This window comes from Periplaneta americana, chromosome 14, assembly GCF_040183065.1.
Source record: "Periplaneta americana isolate PAMFEO1 chromosome 14, P.americana_PAMFEO1_priV1, whole genome shotgun sequence".
Classification (NCBI taxonomy): domain Eukaryota; kingdom Metazoa; phylum Arthropoda; class Insecta; order Blattodea; family Blattidae; genus Periplaneta; species Periplaneta americana.
Genome location: NC_091130.1, coordinates 66,479,944 through 66,499,756, shown reverse-complemented (window position 1 = coordinate 66,499,756; position 19,813 = coordinate 66,479,944). Strand labels below are relative to the sequence as shown.

Here is a 19,813-nt window from a genome sequence, read left to right as displayed (position 1 = left end):
TATGGCTGGTTCTACCGGTCATCAGTTTTGTTATGATCAGTTCTGACACCAAAATTATTGTGGCTCTACTTGGATAATCAGAAAGGTAATGGTTGAGCTATTATCTTAGATTGGTACTGCGTTTACAAGACAGGATCTTATAAAGTACCTGACAATGACGCTGTCGTCAACTCTCTTGAAACTCATTCTCGGAAGTATTATTGAATAACATGCAAAATTATGATAAACAATCATGCAGGTCATACAAACGCTTCATAAGTTGATCTGGAGCTGTCGAGATTTCCTAGCACGAATCTGTTGACCACTGATGATGGGTCCTTCAACAAATTCCAACTTTTCTTCCTCTCGATGGATAAAATTGCTAGATTACAAAGCCTTGTGCTTGACATGGCTGTCCTGGTGTAAGTTTTTATTCGTCATGATGCAGAAAAATTCCTTTCTGCGGATGCAGTCGTGATGGAACAGATCAGTAGGCCTATAATTTGTAACACTTGGAGTAGTTCCTGGAAGCCAAACCCATGCTTATGTTCTTTAGTTTAGAATATAGGTCACACACATGTTTTGATTTAATATTCACAGGGAACACTGTTTCTCTAGAAGTTCCTTGTTTATGTTTAACACACAATTTGAAGATCCATACAAGTCAGCCAGTTCTGGCAGTGTCTTGAAGTTCATGAAATCAGAAGACTTTGGATCACCAACTGATACTGCTTCGCAGAAAACAGAATTTTCTTCAAACCATCTTTTCATTTCTGATATGACATTATCAAGTATATTATATAAACTTGCTCTCAGCAAAATCTTATCTTGTTGTTCTGAATCGGAACTCTTCAGCATAGCTTCACCATCATCAGTAACGAAATAGTCTCTTACCAGAGACTGAGGTGATCGATTTAATTTAATTACGGTATGGTTTATTTAACGACGCTCACAACTGCAGAGGTTATATCAGCATCGCCGGTGTGCCGAAATTTTGTCCCGCAGGAGTTCTTTTACATGCCAGTAAATCTACTGACATGAGCCTGTGGCATTTGAGGTGATCAATGATTTCTTTCTTCTTGTGCAGAGACACTGATTCCGAAAACTTCTGTCATACAAACAGCACTAGAATAAAATTCTTCGAATTTTTCTTCGTTTCGGAGCTTTGAAAAGTTTTCTATCATTGCCTTAATGAGGGACGAACATTTACTAATATCCATTTTTGAAAACTGAGGTGCTTCCGATAATGAATTTGCAAGAGCAAGAACATGGTCTAAATAAACCAAATAAAATAAGGTGTCAATGAACGCATTTTTTACTTATCTTAATTATTGCTCTGGATCCATGGTTTATTTATGATGTTGAGTGTTTTCTGTAAAAAAAAAAAAACTAAAAATTCACAAATTTTTTTTGGGCCCAGGCCCACCCGTTGACTGCGCCACTGACGACAATTTCATTACTTTTCCACTGTTGAGTAAGAATGCAATGATTATTTTTTGCACTAAAGTAAACAAGGTCTTATTTGCAGCTTGTTTCATGGACATTCTTTCAGGCTTGTGTTAGTTGTTCCAGATGTTGTCTTAAAATTAAGTCATAAGTGAAATGGAGATATCAGAAATAACAGAGATTATAGCTATGCAGAATGCTAGTACAAAGAAAATAAAAATTTTTTGATGTACTTCTAACTCATCGTAAAGAATACAGATCATGAGTCAAATAAATTACAGAAGACGCTTGTTTAAGTGTTGAGGATTGAGATGTTCTCAGAATATTTTACTTATAGAAAGGAGTAGATTAATGAGCGAATGAAATCTTATGGCTTCCTGTGCTACATAGAATGCTCACCTGACAGGACTTATCATTGTAAATACTATGATGTCCTACAAGAAATATTAATTGATTTTTTTTTTAATTAGTACAGCATAAGTTTTGGGTATTTCAGAAGTGACGCATGTATTTGCGATAAATTTAGAACCAATATATCTCAACTTGAATTAGAAATAAACAATGATAAAGATGCAACTCAGATACACAATTTGAATAGGCAAAAACAACAGCGACTCAAAATGAACTACATAAGAGGAAAAGAGATACTTTGTATGAGGTAAAGTGTTCTGAATGTTTGGATACCTTTCAAATCCAGAAAGTCTATGATTAAGGAAGCAGTTTCTATGGATTACCGGAAGAATCTTTCAATTCCTAAACTTTCAACAAGTGAAGCATATTACTCCAGGCAACTATAGTCTTTTCGTACTAAGTCCATACACTTTCTACTGGAAATCTGTATTTTGTACACATGATGAAATGGTTTCGAACAAAGCGCGTGATGAAGTATGCTTAATGTTGTGGTATTCCTGTTTTGAAATTTTGCCTGACTATGCGTGAATTCAATATGTTCTGTGAATCCTGCTGATGACAGAATAACAAATTTTATTGTGATTCGATTTTTCCATTTCTTAGTGCATATAGTGAAGAAATTTTGTTTGTTGGCAACATTTCCAAAAAGAGGCCATTCGTACCTCAAGTGCAATAATAATGTAGAATTTATAAACCAGAAGAAGAGATACGAGTTTTCTGATGACTAATGACATGAGATTGCCAATCCTAGGAAGGAACCTGAACCATTCTTCATAGTTTACTGCAAAATAGAAGAAGTATTTTAGTCCACGCCTGTGGAGTAACGGTCAGCACGTCTGGCCGCAAAATCAGGTGGCCTGGGTTCGAATCCTGGTCGGGGAAAGTTACCTGATTGAGGTTTTTTCCGGGGTTTTCCCTCAACCCAATATAAGCAAATGCTGGGCCCTGGACTCATTTCACTGGCATTATCACCTTCATTTCATTCAGACGCTACATAACCTGAGATGTTAATACAGCGTCGTAAAATAACTCAATAAAAAAAAAAAGAAGTATTTTATGGATGGAGAGAATTTCTGAATAGCTACTGCAAAAAGAAAGCCCTTTCGCCTAGAGGTCCATTGCAATCTACAATGTAAAATAAGATACCATACTAAAAATGTGTTCCTGATTATCATCAAGCGGATGATATGAAAGCTATATAGTGAGTTTCTATTTTATTTGTCAAAATTATTTTATCTTTAATTTTATTTATCGCATTTTAATTTCAAATGCTATTAAACATCCAAATTAGTCTATAATAGTCATTTTCTAACATTATTTTAATTATATTTCAAGCCACTGAAAAGAAATCAGAAGAAGAACATTGTGAAAGAGTTGAAAATCTTCAACCGCTTTATATGATGACATATTTCAAGTCCTGCACTGTGACGTCGTGGTCTCAGACGTTCTGCCTAAGACTTGCATTACGGAATGCGTGCTGGTTTGAGTCCTCATGGGGAAAGAAATTTTCTCATGAAATTTGGGCCAGTGTATGGGACCGGTGCCCACCCAGCATCATGATGCACTTGGGAAGCTACGATAGGTAGCGAAATCCGGTTGCGAAAGCCAGCTATAATGGCTGGGGGTTCATTGTGCTAACCACACGGTACCTCCATTCTGATTGGATGATCGTCTGCCTCTGTTTTGGCATGTGGACGTGAGGCCAGCAACTGGCTGGTCGGTCTGGGCCCTTCATGAGCTGTAGCGCCAAGGATTATTAGATTTGAAAACGGCAACATTCAATGACTTTCAAATAAAGAAGCAGTTCTGCAGTCCTGCAGTACAAGACCAATGAAAGGAAAACGAGAATTATATTTTGAAATTATATGTAAAACGATCAAAAGCAAATTAAATGTCTGAGGTAGAAGTGGTGTATCACTAATGCACGCTGTATCCCATGTATCTCGAAGTTTCGTATTTGGATCTTGATCGTTCTTATTTTGGAAGTTTACACATTGTTTGTTTATATTGCATTTTCCATTGTTGCCATCCAAATTTAGAACAAAATGGCATTGTATAATTAATAAGAAATAATCGTTCTTTACGTTCCACCACATCAATTTCTATTGAATACACATATAACTAAGTACTAAAACTTTAAAATTCGTTTTTCTTGAAACTTTCTAAAATGGACCTTGATCGTTATTCCTGTGTACCCTTCAAATGTTAACAGAAAATGAAAGAATTGAAATTCCGATGATAGGATTTGGTGACACAAAACATAGACCTATGCAACAAGAGGTATGCCACCTATTTCTGAATTCTCTCATTTTTCCTGATAAGTGATGACTGGAACTTGAGAGCTCAAAATTTAGTAAACATAGCCAGTCCTAATGACTGTATATTTTGCGAAATGTTCTGAAAGGTTAAAAGTTTATATCTTCTTTCCAGAAAAAGCATTGGCACTTGTTCGGTCTTTCTCTGTGGAATGGAAACGATCTTTGGAGGAGTTGAATCGAGAGATCCTGTCTTCATTTCCCAATTTGGTGACTGGTTCCTCACTTCTGCAGTTGGCTCTCACCCAGTTGGTACAGTACTATCTCCGTTTCCAAAAATTATTAACACCAAATGCTCGTGCGCAGCTGATGAATATTCATCACATCAAGGTGGAGCTAAAGAAATACAAGACAAATTTCTGAAGATATATTGTGGGCTGCTGTGATAGGTAAATAAGGGAATAGTTTGATGAAGAGCTTAATATATTTAAGTTAGGAATATTTGACTTTTTTAAATTAATATATTTAAATATTTGTTAGATCTGAACAGTGGGAGAATTGTGTATATATAATCACTGTTTAATTAATCATATATGAACAATTAATGTGTTGATATAATTTTTGTTTTAGTGTTTGAATGCTAGATACCCATCCGCAGTAATGTGGTTCAGGTGTTATTTATGAATTATTTACAAAAATGTGAACAAGATTTAAAATTGGAATCATATCATAGTTGAGCATTGTTCTCAAATCACGTGCGACAATCATGCTGCTTTTGTGGTGCTTCAGTTTGTGGAAGTTGTACCAGTTAGTGTCTGCAATGTTTGAACATGAGAGAGACAATAAGACATTAAAAATTTCGCCTTATTTCATATGAAAAACTAATCGCAAGATCTGTGCTAAAATGCTTAAGCGATTAAAACATGAATGGGTGGGAGGGGAGAACAGAGAATATTTTTTAACAAGATGGAACAAACACGACAGCCTCCTCCTGCAGAGCAAACATTGGCAAATATCGAACTTCGTTGTACTTGACAAACTTGAACCAAACATAGCGCCTGTAATGCACAATGCTAATATCAACTGTATTAAATGATTGTAGTGTAGCAAGTTTTTAACAACATATACAGGATGTAAAAAAAAAAAGTTACAAGCCTCGGTAGTAGGTAGATGAGTACCATGTGATCATATTTTGTTAAATAAACCCATGTCCAGAAACACTTTGTTTACATGCTAGCATCTCTGAGATGTGGAGGAAGACATAGGTAGTACGGATCACAAAAACTAAGAAAGAAGTTGAAAAGACAATTGAAATACTGTAAGTAAACATTATTTTAATCAACTACAGAAGGTGCTCCAAATGGCTGCCACCAATTTCGATACATTTTGTGCATTGCCTGGTTATGTCATGTCGAACTCTTGGAAATATTCTTGGCATATCTCGGATGTCTCCAGCTGCTACCTGAATTCGTGCCACAAGATCTTGTTGTGTCTCCATGGGAGTCTCGTACACCAGGGTTTTCATGTACAAAGAAATCCAATGGTGTCAGGTCAGGTGAGCGAAGAGGCCAGACTATTGGGCATGGGTCTCTGGACATGGGTGCAATTTCAATTTCAATTGTCTTTTTTACTGTACTTCTTTCCTAGTTTTTGTGATCCGTACTGCCTATATTCTCTTCCACATTTCAGAGACGCTAGCATGTAAACAAAGTGTTTCCGGACATGAGTTTATTAACAAAATATGATCACGTAGTACGCACCTACCTACCACCGAGCCTTGTAGCATATATTTTTTTACACCCAGTATAGTGGAAGGGTATACGTTCATATATCCTAGTCCGTAAAATTTTAAATGAAGGAACAGCATGACTACTGAGCATGTACAGCTTATGAGTGAGAGGTGTTTTGTCTGAATCTGTGGCAGAGAGCCTGTGTGAAGTCGCCATTTCAAGATGTGTGACGTAACAGACACTTATCTCTTTTCTTCTCTGTAACTTGGCTCAGGTCGGTTCTACAACAATTGTCCTAATAAACGTTTTTGTTCCTAATAAGATAAAGAATAAAAAAGAGTAAGGGTATATTTTTTATACCTTTCATAATTTCTGCGATATTGCTGAATGTGTGAAACTAATTTAATTATCATCATCATCCTTGTCGTCATCATCATTTTCAGGGATTAAGCCTCGCAAGGCCAGTTCCAAATTTCATGAATTAGAATTGTTGTACCCACCTCTTCTTCTGTCTGCCAACATATCTTATATCCTTATAATTTAATGTTAATTTCATAATGTGGTGTTTCTGTATCTGACCTCCATATTCCTTCCAACATTTCTGTATTGGTGTATTTTTTTTTTTTTTTTGTTGATTTGCAGATATTGAGTTCTCTCCTGATATCCTTGTTCCTGTTCTTGTCTAGTAGAGTATATCCAGCAACATTTCTTAAAAATCTAATTTCTTCGACCTCAATTTTTCTTTCCTTATTCTTGCTTAATGTCCATAATTCTGAACTTCACTTTAACTGCCATTAGTTCATACAGTTTTAGTCTAGTTTCCTTTCCAGTATTCTTAAGTTATATTTTTATTGTGCCGCACACATAATTAAATGTAATTTCTCGAATACCCCACGCACTTTTCTTTCCGAAATATACAAGTAAAAAATACGGGTACGTGGCTTATTCTAAGTAAAGTTGGCAACATTGTCCAATTTTCCTCCTGCGCAACTCCTAAGGTGATAGTACATACCACTAACTTTCCACGTGAGTATGTCAATATTGTTAACATTGTTAATTGGCATTTGAATTAGCAGTACATGTATCAGAATCAAGTTCAAGTGTGATAAATGTATAGTTTGTGCGTCTTATATTTTCAATTCTGAAAATCAGTATCATCTTAACCAAACTCTTCAACCAGATCATAGAGGGTGATACTATTCCACCAGAATGGACCTTATCATATATAAGTACAATATACAAAGAGGAACCCAATGAATTATCGAGGTATCAATGTCTTGGCATCAGTGAGTAGGATACTCAGTAAATTAATCAAGATACGATTGGAGTCTTTAATACAAAATAAGATATCCAAAGAGCAAGCTGGATTTACAACAGACAAATCCTGTGTAGACCATATATTTACAATTAGACAGATGATGGAAAGAATGTTAACCAAAGGAAAAGAGATACATTTTATCTTCATTGATCTAGAAAAGGCATATGACACAGTACCAGTTAATCGACTTTGGACTGCCCTACAAAAAAATGGAGTCCCAGCTCGTCTCATAGACCTCATAAGGAGAATGTATAAGTGTATAGCATGTGTCAAAATGGGGGAAAATCTATCAGCAGAATTTTGTACTACAAAAGGTTTGAGGCAAAGGCATGGAATGTTACCACCTTTATTTAAAATCTTCCTAGAGGATGCCTCGAAGAAATGGAATGACTCATGCAGAGGTATGGGCATAAATATTAATAGCCATATGTTGCATACCTTGCTATTTGCCGACGACCAGGTAATAGTGGGACAAGATCAGTAAGATATTGAGTATATGTTCCGCAAGCTTGTAAGTGAATATAGTCTACACGGATTGAAAGTGAATTTTATGAAGACAGAATATATGGTTGTTGGAGGGAAAGGAGAGGATTCGGTTGTAAATGGTGTAACAATTAAGAATGTCAGCCAGTTTAAATATTCAGGATCAATTATAGATAGTTCTGGTACTTGTGAAAAGGACAATAACTAGAAAAGAGAAAAATAACTAGATCCTTGAATGATATCCTTTGGAACAGAGAAATGACAAAAGCAACTAAAAACGTATCTTGAAAACAGCGGTAGAGAGTGTCCTTATATATGGGTCAGAGTGTTGGACATGGAATGACAGATAGATGAAAAAGTTAGAGAGCACTGAGATGGATGGGTTACGTCGAAGTATGAGAGTGTCTCGGTTGCAGCATGTAAGAAATGATTTTATTAGAGCAGAGATGGAAGCAGAAGAAATTGTAGTAAACAGGAATGAAAAACGGATACTGCAGAGGTATGGAAATGTACAAAGAATGGAGGAGGAGAGATGGTCCAGACAGATAATTCATTGGTCCCCCACACAAGGACAGAAGGAAAAGAGGAAGGACTCGTTTAAGTTGGTGTGGTAGTGTGGAAAAAGTTATGATTAAATTCGACTTAGAAGCTGGACAGTGGAATGATAGATCCTTATGGTGGACAGGAATTAGAAGCAACCACTGAAAAGTGGATAGCTGAATTAAGAATAAAATCAGTACCACTAAAGTATGAGACTGTGATCCTTTACTTACAGCAAAAATCTTAAAATGATCAAAGATGCTGAGGAACATGGAAATCGTAATGCATGCTAATAATGTTTCAGGATATCATGTAAAAGGACAATTAAGACGACAGCTGACATGTGTGCAGTGTGTGTGCATAAGATGGGTTTGAAATGCGTCTTATTCCAGTATAAAATGTACTTATTTATTTATTAACTGAATTGTATCTGTGTTTTAATTTGTCGTGAATACATTTTTTCCGAAGTTTCATTTTTGTAATTTTGTTTATTTTATTTATATTTTTTGCCTTTCAAAAGTGGGGTGTGCAGCTTATGCGAGGATTTGAAGTATTCGAGAAAATACGATAAATGTATTTATAATGTCTTCCTTGTATAGCTCTTATGGTGGTGAAAATGACACCTTTATGTTACAGTACAATTATTTAGTCCTGACAGTCACCAGCAGTGTGTGCCTGGGTCAGGCGAGTCCATTTAGTTATGCCAAGGGGTGTTTGGGTTAGTCAGTCGCTTGCGGTAGAGCGGTATGTGTCTAGTACAATTAAGCTGTACTGCATTCCTTTACTGACCGCTTACTCTTATCTCTACTCCAGAGCTCTCCCCACTATTCATATTACTTCCCCTCTTTCGCGTCGTCGAGCTGTCAGGACTAAATAATCGGTCTGTACATCTTTTCTTCTTTCTCACTCTTTTTAATCTGTCGTCAATTAAATTTTTACAAATTTATTATTGTTGTTATTGTTATTATTATTATTATTATTATTATTATTATTATTATTATTATTATTATTATTATTATTATTATCATCACTACTATTAAATGTTATGTTATGCCTTTTTGTTTTATTATAATCCATAATATGGTTTTATTGAAATTATCAAAAGCTTCTTTAAAATTCATAAAAACCGTACGTGTTATGTTAAACTCTGATTTTAATTACTTGATTGTGAATATGCATTCTGCATAAACTTGCATTTTCAGAATCCGTCTTAAACTTCTAAAGTAGTACAGTAGAACCTCGATTATCCGTCTCCCTATTAACCGATTGGCGGATTATCTGACTGTCTTTTTCTCGCTCCTTTTTTCTTATTCTTTTTTTGCTACATATGAAGTACTACTGTATATTATATTAGTACGTATTTTATCTAGAGTGTTATTACAAGTCTTTACATTTACACAGTTTGGTCTACTGTTAAGTTGTCGTACTGTACAATTTCAAGACAAAATGTATTCCGTGTCAAAAGAAAACGTGTTTGTGCTAAATGTCGAAAAAAAAAATGCAAATACTTTAGTGGTTTGGGGAAAGAGAAACTGGCTCATCTCGCATCAGAATACGAAACTGATGTTACAACTGTGCTCGATTTGATAAGTATCAAGGATAAAGTGTGTATAAAGTATGTAAATCTATAACATGAGACCTCTAGTATTCGCATCTTTCTGCTGGAAGCCATTACAAGGACTTTCATTGCCCCTTAAAAACACGTCGTTGACAACTGAACTTAAATTAATGAACTTCTGAGTCACTACCTGGCATGTAAAATACAAGACCACGGAGGAAATTCCTAAAGTTCAAGTATTGTTCACTTAATTTACGAAAATATTTTGTGGTACGGATTATCTGATGTTTTCAATTAACCGTTCATTCCATCCCTTTTATTACCACTGATAATAGTGGTTCTGCTGTATATTAATATCTATTATTATTTCGAACTAGTTTATTTTATTATTGTCGCATATGTTTTATAATACAACATATTATATACAAAATGCTGATTCCTCTGTAGTTGTTATATTTATTTCTGTGCCTTTTTTTCAGTTAGGTATATGACCGAATTTTAAAATGTGTTTAATAGATTTAATGTGCGGTAGGCCTACTTTAATTAGTTGCAAGCATATTTAATCATTATTAATATTATCGGCACCAGAGAAGTCTTATAAGGTATAAACTATTTGACGGATTTTGTTCATATTCAGTAGTCACAAATCAGTTTATCTTAGAATGATGCACGTGAATTACAATCATTTTAGCAAAGAAATTAATAGATATTTATTTGAAATAAATAATGAAAAAAAAAAAAAAAAGCAGTCAACACGAAATTGACTCCATTTTTATTTTCTTCTTGCATGAGATGAAATAAATGAAATAATTGCCATGTTTGCCCCCAGACATTTTTAAAATGAAATATTGGCTTTGAATAGACTAGTTTTACACACAACAGCACTCATGGGCATTCTCATTGACAGCAGTAGATGACTTGCATTATCAAAGGAAAGGGATCTGTACCCCATTTCTAGTAGTCAACAAGTCACAGGTATAAATCTGCATTTCAAAATTATGCACTTCTCAGAGGTTACAATCACAGTTCAATGATGGTGGTGTCCACTTCAGTTACGGAGTCCATGTAGTTTCCTATAACATGATCGAAATTCTCCTATCTGGGGAGATTGTAACCCTCAAAGTCTGTGAAGATGCCTGATAATGAGCGAAAAAGGTGTTAGTACTTCTACAATTGTCTGAGCAGACTTCTGGACATATCTTTTAGTTTGCTGTTCTCTTACAGTACAGTCTCAACTGTGTTTCCAGTTGCTCACCTTGCATCCGTAAATCTTGACGATTCTTCCCAGTTCTTTTTATTTTTGTTGAAGTTATGCATCCTTAGCTTATTAACCCATGTTGGCCTTCACTTTCATGCCTTCTGTCAAAAATTATTAGTCATTTTTAAGACCAGTAAAATATATTTAGTAACAATTTGTATCACCATGGTAGATGCCCTTGATTTGGGACAATGCTCAGCTATTATCCGTGTTTGTGTGTATGTGTGTGTGTTTGTGTGTGCGAGTGTGCATGTATTTCAAAATTTTAACAGAGCTGCTGCTGTTTCAACAAAGCTAAAATGCAGTACTTAAGGAGTTAGGTACAGCTTACAGGAGTAAAAATGTTTGGAAATATTAATTTTTTTTCCTCCATTACTGTATCTTGTATAATAATGAAAATTGGTATATGTAAAACACTGTCCTTCTGCTATATGAAAAAAAAAAATATATTTTTACGATTTAAATTTTTTTTTTTTTTTTTTTTTTCAGAATTCAAAATGGTGGCAGTTCACTGTACAGTGATGAAGCATTTTTCTCATAACTCATAAACTTGTTAACTTTTTCATGTTCTCTCCCTTTTATTTTATTGCTGAGACTCATGTTTACAATATCATGCTCTTTCAACTACATTCCTTAATAAATAATATTTTTTTTATTTTGTGTTAGAAGAAAATACTGATATTTGACCATATTTTAAATGAATTGATTTTTTATCACACAATCTATCAAAGGTAGAGAAGTGATTCTGCATCATATTGTAGATATGACATGCATAAATACATACAAAACATTTCATCACAGAATATTGGATAGTTTTTGAGTTATGAGGGAAACGCTTCATCATTGCACAGTGATCTGCCACCATTTTGAATTTTGAAAAAAAAAAAAATGTAAATATTTTTTTTAAATCGTAAAAGTATTTTTTCATATAGCAGAAGAACAGTGCTTTACATATACTAATTTTCATTATTGTACAAGATACAGTAATGGAGGAAAAACATATTGAATATTTCCAAAATTTTATTGCTGTAAGCTGTACCTAACCCCTTAAACAAAGAAGTGAGCTGGAAGTATCCCTCAGTGCACAGATGCATAATATTAATAAAGAATGACTGGTAGAATGCTAGTGTAATTAGGTAAACATTCCAGTTTAAATAATTTTACATGCAGTGTAAAAATGAAATATGAACATGAACAAACGAATAAAGAAACCTCAATAAAAAGTAGTTTACATTTTCTTCTAAGTTTTCATGTAAAGTTTCACCCTCGGACCTAGGAGAGATGGTGGTGCGCAATTTCTAATCACTAAATTGTGCACCAATATACCTGGGTTAAATCCCAAATCTCTCCGCAGTGCATATGTCACTGTTGATTGTAATTCGTCCATAGGATGGGGATGTTGAGACTGGTGGTTCCCTTGGTGCTATTCGATAGGAGTGGGCTATGTGCTGGCACCGGGTTTCCCCTTCTCCTTTCCTCACCATCATCATCACATCATCACCCATACCCTACACTACACTTACACATACACTCACCCTAGTACACAACATAACTCTTCACAGATACACATCATGCACAATGTGGCCCACCGAAGTGGTCTGCAACTTGAAAATGGGTCACAGTCCTGCCATCTATCCGCAGTATGTGGAACCTGAACCATGTTAAGTGAAGAGGGTAGGCATTAGATACACATACATTTTCTGAAAATGTTGTATACATTGTGTGTACGTATGTGTCTAATGCCTACCCTCTTCACTTAACGTGATTCGGGTTCCACATACTGCAGATAGATGGCAGGACTGTGACCCATTTTTTTTTTCAAGTTGCACACCACTTCAGCAGACCACGTTATGCATGATGTGTATCTGTGAAGAGTTATGTCGTGTTTTAGGTGAGTGTGTGTGTGTGTGTAAGTGTTTGTGTAAGTGTGTTGTAGAGAATGGGTGAGGAAGGGAGAAGGGGAAACCTGGTGCTGGCTTGTAGCCTACTTCTGTCGAATAACACCAAGGGGGCCGCCAGGCTCAACGTCCCAATCCAATGGATGGATCACTATCAACAGTGACATATGCCATCTCTTCATATGCACTGCAGAAAGATTTGGGACTTAACCCAGGTATATTGGTGCTCAATGTAATGATTAGTACACAGTATATTTTATTGTAACAGAGGGTTGGTTTTGTGTAGAATAAAAATCATTTCAGTACGGAAAAACGAATATAATGTCTAGTAGTTCAATTGGGAATGGCTACAGACTCAATTGGGTCGTGAGTGGTGATGGGATTTTGCTCGTTGCCAAAACTTTCAGAATGGCCCCAAGATGTACTCAACCTCCTATCAAACTGAGTAACAGATCCTTCCTGGGGATAAAAGGCGGTTGGAGCGTGGTGCCAACCATACAACTTCGTTATAGTGCCGAGGTCATGAAGGCATGGAGCTTTACCTCTATGCCCCCTCTAAGCTATTATCTTTTATATAAAGAAATGAATTGTTCATTTGAATATTCTGGTACATTATCTATTCACATGGAAGTAATAACTTGGACAAATTTTAGTTGATTTTATCCATTACTTGTATCTAACCTGGTCTTTATTTCACCGTACTTAGCAACCTAAACAATTAATTCATTCACAGCAGTGAATTAAAAGTTTTTAAATCACTCTCTCCTTGACAACATTAGCACAGCAATAAAATCCATACATTCATTCATTTATAGACACCTCTGTAATTTAAAAATGAAGCTTTAACAAATTTTCAAGTTGGTACATTCACAGATTCTCTCTACAACAAATAAATGCACTGTAAGTGATAAACAAGTGCTAGGACGTTAATATCAGTTGTGTGCAGACTCGCAGGATGTCGATAAATAAACTGGAGTGAAGTTAACTTCTTCACAAACAACACACTACAAAAATAAGGGCTACAATTTAAAATTAAACTTAGGCACTAGTAATGGATAGAACCTGTGGTCTTCAGGTAAAGGGGAATATGTCAAAATTTGGCCAAAATGAGTTATATATACTGTTATAATCCTGAAAGCGCTTTCTTTAGTTGGGTAAAGGGAAACAAGAGATATCTCTATTAGAAATTGTTAAATCCACGTGTGTAAAAGGACACAGAACTTTAATGTAATAATTTGGTTTGGATAAAAGGAAATATGTAAACTTATTTCCTTAAGCACCACAGTTTGGTGGCATTGAATTGTAATTTCTAAATTAGAGCTCATAAGTATGTTGTGTTGGCACTTCCTAAATAGTAATAAAACTTTTGTGAGTTGTGAATTAAGATTTCGCAAAGGACTTGTAAAAATTGTAGAAAATTACTAAATTGTAAAACTATAAAAATTTGTAAAAATTGTAATTGTAATATTGTAAAATTTTGACTTGTTCCACATCTTAAAGCTTCATTGCTCATGTAAGATCTATGGAATAAAATAAATGAATGAACAGCACTCTGTTCTATGCGTCTTGCCAATTCTTCATCAAGAGGTAAGTGATAATATACCTATTGTAAGCAATATTGAATTGAAATAAATGAGAAAATATAGATTTTAAAATCAGATCAAGCTCGGACAGAAAAAAGAAAATAAGTGGAATGTCTATCGATGCAACTTGTCAGAGGAACAGGGAGAAAGAAACCAATTAAAGTGATAAAAATGAAGCAAATTTTTACCAGTGTTCTGATTTCTTCAAAGATGCCTTGCAAATGAAGAAGAAGAAGAAGAAGAAGAAGAAGAAGAAGAAGAAGAAGATGAAGATGAAGAAGAATGGTAACGGCGAAAAATTTATGTGGAAAAATGTGAAATGACTTCGATTTATTCAAGAAAATGGGATTATGATGTATAGAGAGTCTTTGGACGCAGCAGCACCTTTCAAAATCATGACTCTTGGACAAAGAGGACAGGCAAGAAATTTATTTAATTCAGTTGTATTCAGAACCATTAGCTGTTTTTTGCAGCTAGTATGACAAGTTGTTTCAAAGCCAATTATCAGAGAAGATGATAGGAAATCCCAACCTAAGACACCGTAAGATAAGCTGTCTAAGCACTCTAGTGCTGCTTCGCCGTGAGAAGCTGCATGTATGCACACGTATTTCCACTGAGTGTTAATGTTGTTGTTTTCTAATGCCAGGCATTTGACAATAAAGTCATTTGACCTCTTGCACTCCAATACTTTTCAAAGATATTATCATGGCCAGCCACTGAAGCACAGATTTTGAGGTGTTCCGAATCCATCTCTTGGTGTGAGTCGCACAATGGGCAAATAGGGGACTGATATATTCCAATTCTATGCAGGTGTTTGGCCAAACAATCATGGCCTGTTGCCAATCTAAATGCAGCTACAGACGATTTTCGTGGTAAATCGGGAATTAACTGTGGATTATGATGCAGAGAGTTCCATTTTTTCCCCTTGAGATTGTGTTATCAAATTTTGTTTGTTGAAGTCTAAGTATGTAGATTTAATAAATCTTTTCACAGAGTAATACGTAGATTTAGTAACAGGTCTGTAAGTAGCAGTGCTGCCCTTCTTTGCTAAAGCATCCGCATTCTCGTTTCCCAGGATTCCACAATGGGATGGTATCCATTGGAATACAATTCTTTTATTGAGTGATATTAATTGAGAGAGCATTTTAGTTATTTCTGCTGTTTTTGATGAAGGTGTGTGTTTAGAGACTATTGATAAAATTGCTTTGGAGTCTGACAATATAACTGCATTCTTAAATTTATTGATGTGGCATAGAAGATTCCTGAGACTTCCACTGATTGCAATGATTTCTCCATCAAAACTTGTTGTTCCAAACCCAAGAGATCTATAAAGTGAGAAGAGACAGCACGTAACACCTGCACCGGCACCTCGTTGTCTGGAGATCAAGGATCCGTCAGTGTATAAATGAAGCCAATTTTGTGGAGGGTACCTAATATTAATTGTCTCTAAAGACAGTTGTTTTATTATTTCAGTTTTACTTCTGATTTCACTATTTCTTCTGTTAAATTTAGATTATATTCTATATTCAAAAGAGTGACCAGCCTCATGGTCTAGTGGTCAGAGCTTCTGGCTATAGTTCATGAGGTCCCAGGTTCGATTCCCGGTTAGAGCACAGGAATTTTTCCTTAAAGGGGATTATTCCTGTGTTCGTCCATGGTCTGGAATTTAGGTTAAGTTTAGATTTAAGACCTCTCCTGGCACCACATTATCATAATCATCCTATCACATCATCGGGGTAATGTAACTCCGTCTTCCAGGCGCTCCAACCTCAGAAGTGGGTTACAACTAAGCTATGGCCAGGAGAGAAGACCAGAAATGTCGAAAAAGACAACCTGGTGGCATTGGATAAAAAAAATATATATATATATATTCAAAAGAGTTAAAGGGTTTGGTTTAATTTGTAAGTTTCCTTTTAAATTCGGGATATTGATTTTCTGTTTTAATTCTTGAACAATGGATATGAAACTTTTTTGAGTTTTCAATCTACAGAGAGGACTGTATGGATGCCAATTGTTTCCTGGTAATCTCATAAGTTTTTCATATTGAATCAGTGCTTTTTCTTCTATTGTCATTTTGATGCTGTTAATATTAGTGAGGAATTTCATAGAATCGGTTGGAGTTGTTTTGATTCCACCAGTAATGAGTCTGAGAGCTTGGTTTTGAACATATTCTATTTCGTTTATGAAAGGTGAAGTAATTAAAATTTCTCTGCAGTATGTCAGCACTGACTGTATAAACATTTTGTATGTAGTGTTCGAAGTATTCCTAGAGCATCCCCATTTCTTTCCTGCTAGTCTTTTTAGAAGGGAGAATCTTTTACGATATTTTTCAGAAATGTATTTCAAATGGTTGCTCCATGTTAACTTACTATCGAAAATAACTCCAAGATATTTGGATTCATAAGTCCTAGGAAGGTGTTGGCCATTGTATTGGATATTGAATTCTCTTTCTTTTTTACCAAGTGAAAATATTTGATAGTTACTTTTGCTTAAATTGAGTGTCATTAAATTTGATGTATTCCATTCATGTAGTTGATTTAGAGCTTTAAGAGCAGAATTTTGAATTTTGTCTCTATGTCTGTAAGATCCGGAAGTCCAAAAAACTATATCATCTGCAAATAGTGCTGTTTTCATGTTTGATTCCTCTAATAGGGAGGGTAAGTCATTTATATAAATATTGAATAAAGTTGTGCTGAGGACAGCACCCCGAGGTAGACCTCGATATGTTTGTCTGTAACTAGAAAGTGAGTTATTGAGTTTAGTGGCAATGAATCTTTGACTAAGGAATTCTGATATCCATCTGAACATATTGCTGGAGATACCTAATTTCTGGAGTTTTAGTAATAATTTATTTCTCCAAACAGAGTCATATGCTAACTGAAAGTCAATAAATATTGCCAAGGTATCTTCTTTCTTGTTAAAACTGTCTTTTATTTCTTGGCCAAGGCATATGACTTGTTCATTGGTAGAGTGTAGTTGTCGAAAGCCTGCTTGTCTTGGTGATAAAAGATTTTGGGATTCTAAATACCAAGTTAATCTGTTGGAGATCATGGACTCCATGGTTTTTGCTATCATGCTTAATAGTGCTATTGGTCGATAACTATTGACATCATGAGCAGGTTTCCCTTTTTTGTGAATTGGTACAATGATTCTTTTTTCCAAGCTGCAGGAATTGAGGTGTTCCATGATAAATTGAAAATGGATAAAAGTACAGACTTGGCTTTTTCCCCCAGATGTTTCAAAAATTCGGAATGAATGTTGTCGGGGCCAGGAGATTTCTTGGTTTTTAAATTTTGTATAGCTATAGTTAATTCTTTGGAAGTAAAATTTTGATGAAATATTTCAGGTTTTGTACTACAGGTAGTAATATTGTTTTTATTATTTTTATGTAATTCTCTTTTGATAAATTTGTCAGTTTTTTTGATATTGGGATATAATCTGTGAGAGTATGAGTAGTGTTTATTAAATGTGTTTGCTATATCTCTACTATCTGTTAGCGTTTTGTTATTATGAATAATGAGTGTTAATGTATGTTGTATGAATCTATTTGGCTAAAGTAAAGACACATTAACATACGTCATCGCATGATCAAGTCTTGTTTGTAACTCTTAAGACAGTTGTCCTTTCAAAGTGTCCATTTGCACACTGTTGTCAGAAAGATTTCTGATACCTTTTATTAGAGCAAGACTGGCTTAACGTCATCTTTGCCGGTTTCGTAACTTACTTACTGGCTTTTAAGGAACCCGGAGGTTCATTGCCGCCCTCACGTAAGCCCGCCATTGGTCCCTATCCTGAGCAAGATTAATCCAGTCTCTACCATCATATCCCACCTCCCTCAAATCCATTTTAATATTATCTTCCCACCTACGTCTCGGCCTCAGCAAAGGTCTTTTTCCCTCCGGCCTCCCAACTAACACTCTATATGCATTTCTGGATTCGACCATACGTGCTACATGTCCTGCCCATCTGAAACGTCTGGATTTAATGTTCCTAATTATGTCAGGTGAAGAATACAATGCGTGCAGCTCTGCATTGTGTAACTTTCTCCATTCTCCGGTTTCGTAACACATCAATTTGTGTGTGTTCGTTCACAGCTAAGTGTTGTGTCACCCCGAGTTAGACAGTCAGTAGTTGAACCATTGCTAGCAAGACATCATGAAGTCGACAAGAAGGCTTTATCCTTCTGCGAGGAAGAAATTCAGACTTTGCGTCTGATGACATCAGAAGAGGAAGACCCATCACCAATACGTAGAGGCAACAAGCCAACACTGTATGTATTCTTTAAGGTTCTTCCAACTTACAGTCTTAATAAACCTTGTTTTGTTGTGAACTAGACTTCAGTTACTAGAAGTGCAAATTTCTAATAATTTACGAATAACCACAAGTTATTTCCAAGTAGGAATCCTGTATGAAGTTCCTTGTAGTCCTACTGTTGTACAATAGTGGTGACAGAATCCTGATAGTGCAACATAGTAGAATAATGAGGTGATGAACGTAAATAATTCTCAACTCGAATCCACCTCAATCCTTGTGGAATAATAGCCAAGGAGAGCACGACAAATTTGGTTTTCAGAAGTGGGATATACCCCGCTTTTTTCTTGGAGATAAATACATGATTTTTCCGAGGTCCTCACAAGCACATGAGTTATTCGAAGTTATAAAGATTCTATACATTTAAAGTAAGGCAATGAAAATATTTTTAATTTAATAAGGAATAGGAAGAGTTGGATGTCTCTCAACGAAAAGTTTAGTTTTCTAGACATGTGGGGTTTCTCAATATTTCGGTTCAATTTATCCATGCTAGTATACTATATCACGCATTTGGTTTAAGCTCAGACAAACAATAGATCTTAACATACATGTTGGAGCGACAATAAATTATAAAAGAAGCAGCGATGCTATATCAGAGAGAATTGAACCATGCATTGTCATTGAGGTGTGCATACTGGAGTAATGATAAAAGCAAAGATAGGATGATAAAAGCGACGAAAAAGAAAAATTCCATTCTCTTCGCTCTTATCATTCATAATAGGATCTCTGACACACATGTGCACGTGTGTGCGCACACACACTCACACTCACACATACCGAGATTCTATATATAAACAAGCAAACCTCTGGAAGTTGCAGAGGGTACAAAGGCTTATAATTAATATAAAGATGGCTAAGGCCTATAGAACTATCTCATTGAAACCTCCTGTGTGATGGTCGGTGTGCCACCGATAGGAGTGAATGGTAATAGAAGAAAAAGTGCAGCTCTACAAAGAATACACCACATAGAAGATCTGATTATGATCTCCCACTACCTGTCGACTGGCCACACCCAGCACAATGGACGAAAATATATGAAATAA

General features: G+C 35.5%; 1 pseudogene; it reads left to right on the top strand.

The window, feature by feature from the left end:
• LOC138713004 (vacuolar protein sorting-associated protein 52 homolog) overlaps window positions 1-10,465 on the top strand; it is a 107,138-nt pseudogene extending 96,673 nt beyond the window's left edge.
• The last annotated feature ends 9,348 nt before the right edge of the window (window positions 10,466-19,813 follow it).